This window comes from Raphanus sativus, unplaced genomic scaffold (assembly GCF_000801105.2).
Source record: "Raphanus sativus cultivar WK10039 unplaced genomic scaffold, ASM80110v3 Scaffold2675, whole genome shotgun sequence".
Taxonomy (NCBI): Eukaryota; Viridiplantae; Streptophyta; class Magnoliopsida; order Brassicales; family Brassicaceae; genus Raphanus; species Raphanus sativus.
Genome location: NW_026617983.1, coordinates 1 through 9,828, shown reverse-complemented (window position 1 = coordinate 9,828; position 9,828 = coordinate 1). Strand labels below are relative to the sequence as shown.

The following is a 9,828-nucleotide window of genomic DNA, read 5'->3' as shown; positions in this document are numbered from 1 at the left end:
TTCAGTGTAAAAAAAAAAAAAAAAAAAAAAAAAAAAAAAAAAAAAAATTGTTTTGTTTTGCTTTACTGGTGACGAGAAGGGGAAGAATCTATGATGCATGCCACTGGGGAAGTTGAGAAAGTAAAGGTGGTTTCAGTGAAGTGTTCCGAAGGAGAAGTTGAAGCGCGCAGAGCAGTCCTGTGATCGATCTATCGGAGAGCAGTCCGATTGGCAGAGATGAGTAAGGACTGTGGACCTCAATGGAGCCGTCCTCTCACGACCATTTTGTGCGATATACTGCACCCGCTCTTGGTAAACCCTAAACACTCTTGAACTCCACCATAAAAGTTAGCCTGTTCTTTACCTAGCCCGTTCTCTCTGAATAGAGCCTGTGACAAGAAGCTCACGCTGATCTTAATTGAACATAGGGAGTTTTGTCTCGAAAGTGTTGCCTTTTTAGGTTTGAGATATAGAGTAAGGAGCCGATCTTCGAACAGTGATCAGGGGGTTCTCAGTAAGTGTGTGTGGTCCTAATCTACAGCTTGTATGGTTCAGAGATTTGTGGTAAGAGTATGGTTGCTGAGAATAAGCGAGTTCCCACGCTTTCAAACCTTTCTCCCTGTTCTTGATACTTGCCTTGTTCGAGGACAAACAAGGATCTAAGTCTGGGGGAATTGATATATGGTGTTTTTCACATCATTGTATATATGTTTTCATTTGTTTCAAGTCACTAATTCGTGTCAGTCTAGTCCTTTTTGACCTTTTACAGGTCTGGAGTTAGCAGAAGAAAGAAGAGAAGGTGCCTGATGAAAAGATGTCCTTTTGGAGCATTCCTGCGGAGAACACTCAAAAGAACAGTCCCGAGACTGTTCTCTCTCAAGCGGAACAAGCAGACGGAGTGATCCGGAGATTGTTCCAGACGAATATGGAAACTCCTATTTCAGGAATTAAAGCCTTGTTGCCCTAATCTTTTTCTCTTCTGATTGGCGCCTCCATATAAAACGCCATCTATCTATTTTCTATTTTTTCTTACGCTAGTTTTTACAAGAGAACACTGATTTTTGCGATCTGCAACTTGTAAGGGAGAAGAATCCATCCTCTCATAGAGAAGATCATCTGAACCCTATTGTTTCATACTCTGTTCTTATGCAATTTTATTCAGGATTTATGTCTTTGTTTATGTGCATCATGATCGAGTAGTGACCTTGCTCGCCTAGGGTTTTTAGGGTGTTGAGACATGAGCTAAACATAGATAAGCGATCCATAACTGTTCTTCATTCATACTGTTCTTACTGCTTTCATTAAACTGATCACTTGATGTTAGATCACTAGTTCATCACTTAGTTAACCGCTTAGGATGATAACTTGACATGTATTGAATGAGCTTAGTATCCCTAATCAGCGAAAGTAGATATTAGGGTGGTAAGTGAACTGATCGGACCTGTTCTCTAAAGCTTGCAATCGATTCTCATCCAACGACAGTTAGGTGGTGAGATCGATCTGCAAAGCGATCACTACCACAACAGTGGAGTGTTCCAGCTGAGTGATTCGAGTTCTAGAAAGCACTTCATCGCGCTTGAATAATTGTTTGGCTCCAATTCAACACCCAATGAAATACCCTAGGCTAGCTCTTGTTTAATTGAATCAATCTCGTGTTTATTTTGCTTGTTTACTATCGCCTATTTCAACCAAATCATATCTTCTTCTTAGCTTGATTCTGAAACTTATAGAACTAGAGTGTAGACTGGTCCTCTGGATTTGAATCTCAAGTACTACAATTGCAACTGTTAACTTGGCAGTAGCAAGGATTCATTTTTAGTGTATCAGCAGACTGGTCTTGGATAGTGACAGCTCAGGAACGGCTCCAAGGCAAAGAGAACATGTGATCTTTATATTAAACAACTCCTGCCGACATCTCTCCTTTGTCCTGACCTTCCAACGGCATTCTCCTTCTCCTAAACCTTCCTAGACAAGTTACTCTTTACTTCCTTGTGGCGGTTAGGATCATTTGAATCCGAGAGAGGCAATGCACATACTTGTAGAACAAGGCATCGCCATCCAAGCTCATCTTTGATATATCTGATCTTGTTTATCTCCTTATGCCTTCATGTCAACACTCAAGACCATAACACCTTCAGTATAGTAACAAGTCTTCCCGAATCACCAAGAACACAAGAGAGAGATAAGGCAACAAGAACACAAGATTTGCGGAATGAAAATGAGGTTTCTCTCAATACCAAAGCCAACCTGGCTCTGATACCATGAGATTTTAGAGAATAGAATGTGTATTGAGAGATTAATGAGAGATTAAAAGAGAGAATAAGAGAGTAAGAACAGATTAGGAGAGATTTGGTTTTGAGATTCAATAGTAACTAAAGGGGAGAGATGTCGACATGATGAACTAGAGAGAGAGAGAGTAAGACTCAAAGTATTATTTCATTAAATGAAGAGATCTATTTATATAAAGTAGAGTTTCCTCTCTCCTGGTGAAGCCACGTAGGCAGACATGTCATAAACTCGAGTAAGGAGACGGCACCACGTGTCTCATTTAATGAAACGCGAAGTTTCGTGATCCGACTTTCTTATGGGCTTCGATTGGGCTTTGTAACGCGTTCTATTTTGCGGCCCGGCGACCCGGAAGGGGATAGAAACCAATACGGAATGGAGCCCAGCTTTCGTTTTTCTTCGTTTATCTCCGATCGGCGGACGACGATTCAGATCTATGTAACGGTATGCGTTGTTAATTTTCGTATTAATCCTCTTAATTCGTAAACCCACTACGAGACCTTCGATTGAGTTGTTCGTCGGCGAATCGTGTATAAATATGTAACAATCACTCCTCTGCGAATTGCAGTATCCACATCTCTCTTCGATTGAGGTTAGTGTTTATCTTGAATCTTCTGGATTTTAGGACTGATTGTGTACTCTTTATAGGAAAGATTTGTCGTCCCCTTTTTTTTTCTTCGTATTTACCTATCTACTAAATCATTGTAGGATATATAAAAATGGCGATTCCATTCCCTCAGATAAATCTTTGGATTATGGTGCAAATTTTTACCACATGTTGGGATTTGATGATGATAAAATGAAAGAGCGCATGAGGCTTTACATCACGATCCACAGGTCTGTACTAATTTATCCGTCTGTTTATGCCTTTTAACTTATTTTCTTATAACCTTTTGTTGTTATTTTCAAGATTTGCAACCATTAGCATGATAACTTCTACTTTGTTTTTGTTTCTGGTTGTAGTGATCATGAGGGTGGAAACGTTAGTACTCACACTGGTCACCTGGTGCGTATGCTCATAGTCTCTCAATGTCTCTGTTCCACATGCAGCTCTGAAATTCAGATTCCTTTGCCTAGGATTGACATTTCTGATTGTTTGTTTCTGTATTTAGGTCGGTAGTGCACTTTCAGATACGTATCTGTCAACCGTTTAGTTGGGCCACTCCATGGTTTGGCTAACCAGGTATTCTCTATTGTCTACAGAGCTTCTTGAGTTCTCTCTTTTATATTATCTTTGGAAGTTTGTGATGTTTTATGATACTCGACCATAAGGTAGAAGAACAGAGTCTTAGTTTTTTTTGTCTTGTCGCAACAGGAAGTTTTGCTTTGGATCAAATCAGTTGTTGAGGAATGTGGAGAAAACATATCGAAAGACCAGTTGAAAGAATATGTCTGGAAAACATTAAACAGTGGCAAGGTAAAATACACAACATTAGCCGGGAAAACATTATACTGACTGATTAAACTTACTCCAAAAGGATAATGAGAAATTGGGTTCTTTTTATCCTAGATGTGGATACAATGTATGAAAGAAGTAACAAACGTAGATTAATTGGGTTCTCCTTTTACTTTATTCGTGCTCAGATTTATATGCTCTGATCCTCCGTTTGATTTCATAGTTTGAATTTTTTAAAATTTTTTTTGTAGACATCTCTGTTGAGTTGAATCCTTATATTACCATAGCTTTAGATCTTCACTAACTTCTGTTTAGGGCTAACGTGAGTGAAGCTTCTGAAAATTTCAGAGATATTAATTTAATCGTCGTCAGTAACCGGTATGTCTATGTCTTTTAGTGAAGCCGCAGCTTCGGCCATTAATGGTGGCGAAAGGAAATCTTGGTGGCGGAGGAGGGACGTCATCACTTGGCGCTGGTGGTGGTGGTGGTCTGGGTTGGTTTGCGTTACGGGCGCCTGCACCTCCTATCAAGTTCTCCAACGACACCGAGGGGCTATAAACAGCATAATCTGTTAGTGCTCATAACAAACGTGTCATTGATATAGGGATTGTGGACCTTCTAAGTAATAAGCTATTGATCGAAAAAAAATCTCATGTAATAGTTGACATTTCTACAGTCAAAATTAAACTTTACATATTAGGTGTATAATTAATTAATTATGGAGAAGTTTATATGTTGATATACGCCTGGTTACAACTTTTTTTCTCGGCCAAACTAAGAGCCATTGAGTGTATATGGCTGTAAAGTAGTGATCCGTGGCTGGATAGCCGGGGAGACGAGAGGAGATACTTCTTCATATAGTTTTTTGACGATGACAATTTTTAGGGTCGTGGCATTAGCCAAATTTAGCTAAAATAAAGCTTCTTTTTAGGTATGAATATTTATTTTATAATACTGAAAAATATGTTATAGTTACTAAAAAGAGTTATGCAAGTTTTGAGAAAATATATCGGTAACTAATAGATATTATTTTAGGATATGTTGGAGGGTCATTCTCTATTTTTCAAAGACTAGCTATATTATTTTTTGGTATTTATCATGTTTGGGTAGTAGTTCAATATCATTAATTATCTGGTTTTAATTTGAGAAGCGATATATGATTAAAATAAAAAAATAGTTAAATTTGTAGTAAACTAATGAATTTATAATTTAAAATAAACTAAATTTCATCAGAATTAAACTGTATCATTTCGTTTATTTGTTATCACGTGCAAACTCAGAAGCTGCCACACAGCCTTTCGGTGCTTCTCGGCAGTGATTTTAGATAAATCCTGCCTGTTATCCCACATGGCCAACGTACGGACACGGTTCTCGCATAAATCAGCAAGTCTTATCTATGGAAATTGGCATGAATTTTCTCCCTATCCATAAACATGAGATTGCGACAAGAAGACAAAGATTTTGCAGAATGGATCTTACAAGTCGGAGATGGGAGGCCGAGACTTTGTATTCGTATAAATCAAAGCATGAGGAAAGGTATAGAAAATTAATATTTCTTTCATAACAACTCAAGTAAAGGTCTAGAAAATCTACAACTTTCAGCTCAAGGGAAATATGATAAGGGTACGTATATTTGTTGTTTATTACTGTTGTGCAATGGAAACTTGAAACATGGGAAACAAATTCTAGACACCCTAGAATGGGAATACACGTTAACTACATCCAACAGCTGCTGGAGAAAGATTAAAAAAGTACTCAGTGATTACCGTATTACTCTAGAGGACATGTACCTAACCAACATGGACATGCTCAAACCTCAAAGAAGCTGTGATCTCCACAAAAAAAAAACATATGTGCAAAAAATGTTACTACTTTTTAAGGGTTCAGATGTTTGAGGATTATATTGCTTATAGATAGCAAATTATATTTTCAGATGCTTTTCTTTCCGAAGGAGTTATGGAATAAAATTACATTATTATTTGTGTTCAGAGTTCCATAATTCCAAAATTCGTGTATCTACCAAATGCTTATCAAATTAAAACATAATTCAAACATTATAACAAACTCGCATACATGTCTCACTCTGACAAATGAAAAAAAAAGTTAAACACAAAAACAACCAATGCTTACTAAACAATATTCCATAAAAGTTTAATTTTATAATTCACATCCCGCCCGTAGGGCGGGCCGACCCTAGTTACAATATAAAGGAGAGAGCTAAAGAGGGTTTGCGCAAGCTAACCCACTTTTACAAGCATGTGAGGTCAAACCACTATTCTAAACATTAGGCTGAGATGCTTTACATGCTTTGCTTTGCTTTAACCAGCCTGTAAAGCAAAACCTTATCCACAAACGGTAACAAGGATGGCGCGCCTCTCTTCCTTTGGTTAGATCACTGTGCTTTCCTTCTTCCTCAACCCAAGTGTTCCATAGTTTCATTTTAACCTTCTCACACTTGCATTTACCTCTTTTACCATGCAGTAACTTTATTTTTACTGCATGGTAACTTTTCACAAGTTACTCTTCTTCTCTTCTCCTCTTTATTCTCATCACTCTCCTCATCTCTTCTCACCACGTTTCAACACTTATGAAATTTATTCAACTTCCTGGTTATTATCCACTGATTAGTGGTTCCAAATAAAGCTTCTTAGATTGTGGTTCATCCTGGTTTGATAAGAATCATGAAGATATTGCCATATGTCCGAATAGGCTAATCTGGAATCATCTGGATAGAAAGTGGGATATCTTCTTACTCACAACTCCTATGAGATTTATTCAACTTCCTGGTTATTCTCCACTGATTAGTAGTTCCAAATAAAGCTTCTTAGATCGTGGTTCATCCTGGTTTGATAAGAATCATGAAGATAATGACATATGTCCGAACATGCTAATCTGGAATCATCTGGATAGAAAGTGGGATATCTTCTTACTCAAAACTCCTATGAGATTTATTCAACTTCCTGGTTATTCTCCACTGATAAGTGGTTCCAAATAAAGCTTCTTAGATCATGGTTCATCCTGGTTTGATAAAAATCATGAAGATAATGGCATATGTCCGAACAGGCTAATCTGGAATCATCTGGATAGAAAGTGGGATATCTTCTTACTCACAACTCCTATGAGACTTATTCAACTTCCTGGTTATTCTCCACTGATTAATGGTTCCCAATCAAGCTTCTTATATATTGTTCATCCTGGTTTGATAAGAATCATGAAGATAATGGCATATGTCCGAACAGGCTAATCTAGAATCATCTGGATAGAAGTGGGATATCTTCTTACTCACAACATTATGAGATTTATTCAACTTCCTGGTTATTCTCCACTGATTAGTGGTTCCAAATAAAGCTTCTTAGATCGTGGTTCATCCTGGTTTGATAAGAATCATGAAGATATTGCCATATGTCCGAACAGGCTAATCTGGAATCATCTGGATAGAAAGTGGGATATCTTCTTACTCACAACTCCTATGAGATTTATTCAACTTCCTGGTTATTCTCCACTGATTAGTGGTTCCAAATAAAGCTTCTTAGATCGTGGTTCATCCTGGTTTGATAAGAATCATGAAGATATTGCCATATGTCCGAACAGGCTAATCTGGAATCATCTGGATAGAAAGTGGGATATCTTCTTGCTCACAACAATTATGAGATTTATTCAACTTCCTGTTATTCTCCACTGATTAGTGGTTCCAAATAAAGCTTCTTAGATCGTGGTTCATCCTGGTTTGATAAGAATCATGAAGATATTGCCATATGTCCGAACAGGCTAATCTGGAATCATCTGGATAGAGGTGGGATATCTTCTTGCTCACAACACTTATGAGATTTATTCAACTTCTGGTTATTCTCCACTGATTAGTGGTTCCAAATTAAGCTTCTTAGATTGTGGTTCATCCTGGTTTGATAAGAATCATGAAGATAATGCATATGTCCGAACAGGCTAATCTGGAATCATCTGGATATAAGTGGGATATCTTCTTGCTCACAACACTTATGAGATTTATTCAACTTCCTGGTTATTCTCCACTGATTAGTGGTTCCAAATAAAGCTTCTTAGATCGTGGTTCATCCTGGTTTGATAAGAATCATGAAGATAATGGCATATGTCCGAACAGGCTAATCTGGAATCATCTGGATAGAAGGTGGGATATCTTCTTGCTCACAACACTTATGAGATTTATTCAACTTCCTGGTTATTCTCCACTGATTAGTGGTTCCAAATAAAGCTTCTTAGATTGTGGTTCATCCTGGTTTGATAAGAATCATGAAGATATTGCCATATGTCCGAACAGGCTAATCTGGAATCATCTGGATAGAAAGTGGGATATCTTCTTACTCACAACTCCTATGAGATTTATTCAACTTCCTGGTTATTCTCCACTGATTAGTGGTTCCAAATAAAGCTTCTTAGATCGTGGTTCATCCTGGTTTGATAAGAATCATGAAGATAATGACATATGTCCGAACAGGCTAATCTGGAATCATCTGGATAGAAAGTGGGATATCTTCTTACTCAAACTCCTATGAGATTTATTCAACTTCCTGGTTATTCTCCACTGATTAGTGGTTCCAAATAAAGCTTCTTAGATCGTGGTTCATCCTGGTTTGATAAGAATCATGAAGATAATGCATATGTCCGAACAGGCTAATCTGGAATCATCTGGATAGAAAGTGGGATATCTTCTTACTCACAACTCCTATGAGATTTATTCAACTTCCTGGTTATTCTCCACTGATTAGTGGTTCCAAATAAAGCTTCTTAGATCGTGGTTCATCCTGGTTTGATAAGAATCATGAAGATATTGCATATGTCCGAACAGGCTAATCTGGAATCATCTGGATAGAAAGTGGGATATCTTCTTACTCACAACTCCTATGAGATTTTTCAACTTCCTGGTTATTCTCCACTGATTAGTGGTTCCCAATAAAGCTTCTTAGATATTGTTCATCCTGGTTTGATAAGAATCATGAAGATATTGCATATGTCCGAACAGGCTAATCTGGAATCATCTGGATAGAAGTGGGATATCTTCTTACTCACAACTTTATGAGATTTATTCAACTTCCTGGTTATTCTCCACTGATTAGTGGTTCCAAATAAAGCTTCTTAGATCGTGTTCATCCTGTTTTGATAAGAATCATGAAGATAATGGCATATGTCCGAACAGGCTAATCTGGAATCATCTGGATAGAAGTGGGATATCTTCTTACTCACAACACTTATGAGATTTATTTCAACTTCCTGTTATTCTCCACTGATTAGTGGTTCCAAATAAAGCTTCTTAGATCGTGGTTCTCCTAATCATGAAGATATTGCCATATGTCCGAACAGGCTAATCTGGAATCATCTGGATAGAAAGTGGGATATCTTCTTACTCACAACTCCTATGAGATTTATTCAACTTCCTGGTTATTCTCCACTGATTAGTGGTTCCAATAAAGCTTCTTAGATCGTGGTTCATCCTGGTTTGATAAGAATCATGAAGATAATGGCATATGTCCGAACAGGCTAATCTGGAATCATCTGGATAGAAAGTGGATATCTTCTTACTCACAACACTATGAGATTTATTCAACTTCCTGGTTATTCTCCACTGATTAGTGGTTCCAAATAAAGCTTCTTAGATCGTGGTTCATCCTGGTTTGATAAGAATCATGAAGATATGCCATATGTTCGAACAGGCTAATCTGGAATCATCTGGATAGAAAGTGGGATATCTTCTTACTCACAACTCCTATGAGATTTATTCAACTTCCTGGTTATTCTCCACTGATTAGTGGTTCCAAATAAAGCTTCTTAGATCGTGGTTCATCCTGGTTTGATAAGAATCATGAAGATAATGGCATATGTCGAACAGGCTAATCTGGAATCATCTGGATAGAAGGTGGATATCTTCTTGCTCACAACACTATGAGATTTATTCAACTTCCTGGTTATTATCCACTGATTAGTGGTTCCAAAATAAAGCTTCTTAGATTGTGGTTCATCCTGTTTGATAAGAATCATGAAGATATTTGCATATGTCCGAACAGCTAATCTTGAATCATCTGATATAAGGTGGGATATCTTCTTGCTCACAACATCCTTATGAGATTTATTCAACCCTGTTATTCTCCACTGATAGTGGTTCCAAATAAAGCTTCTAGATCGTGGTTCATTCCTGG

The 9,828-nt window shown here is 37.6% G+C and overlaps 1 long non-coding RNA gene across 1 annotated transcript; it reads left to right on the top strand.

Moving 5' to 3' along the window:
* Positions 1 to 2,449: 2,449 nt before the first annotated feature.
* Positions 2,450 to 4,404, top strand: LOC130505895 (uncharacterized). Its single transcript, XR_008941837.1, has 6 exons — positions 2,450 to 2,857; positions 2,974 to 3,102; positions 3,229 to 3,271; positions 3,378 to 3,448; positions 3,581 to 3,682; positions 4,059 to 4,404. It is a non-coding gene; the product is annotated as an uncharacterized LOC130505895 (long non-coding RNA).
* The last annotated feature ends 5,424 nt before the right edge of the window (positions 4,405 to 9,828 follow it).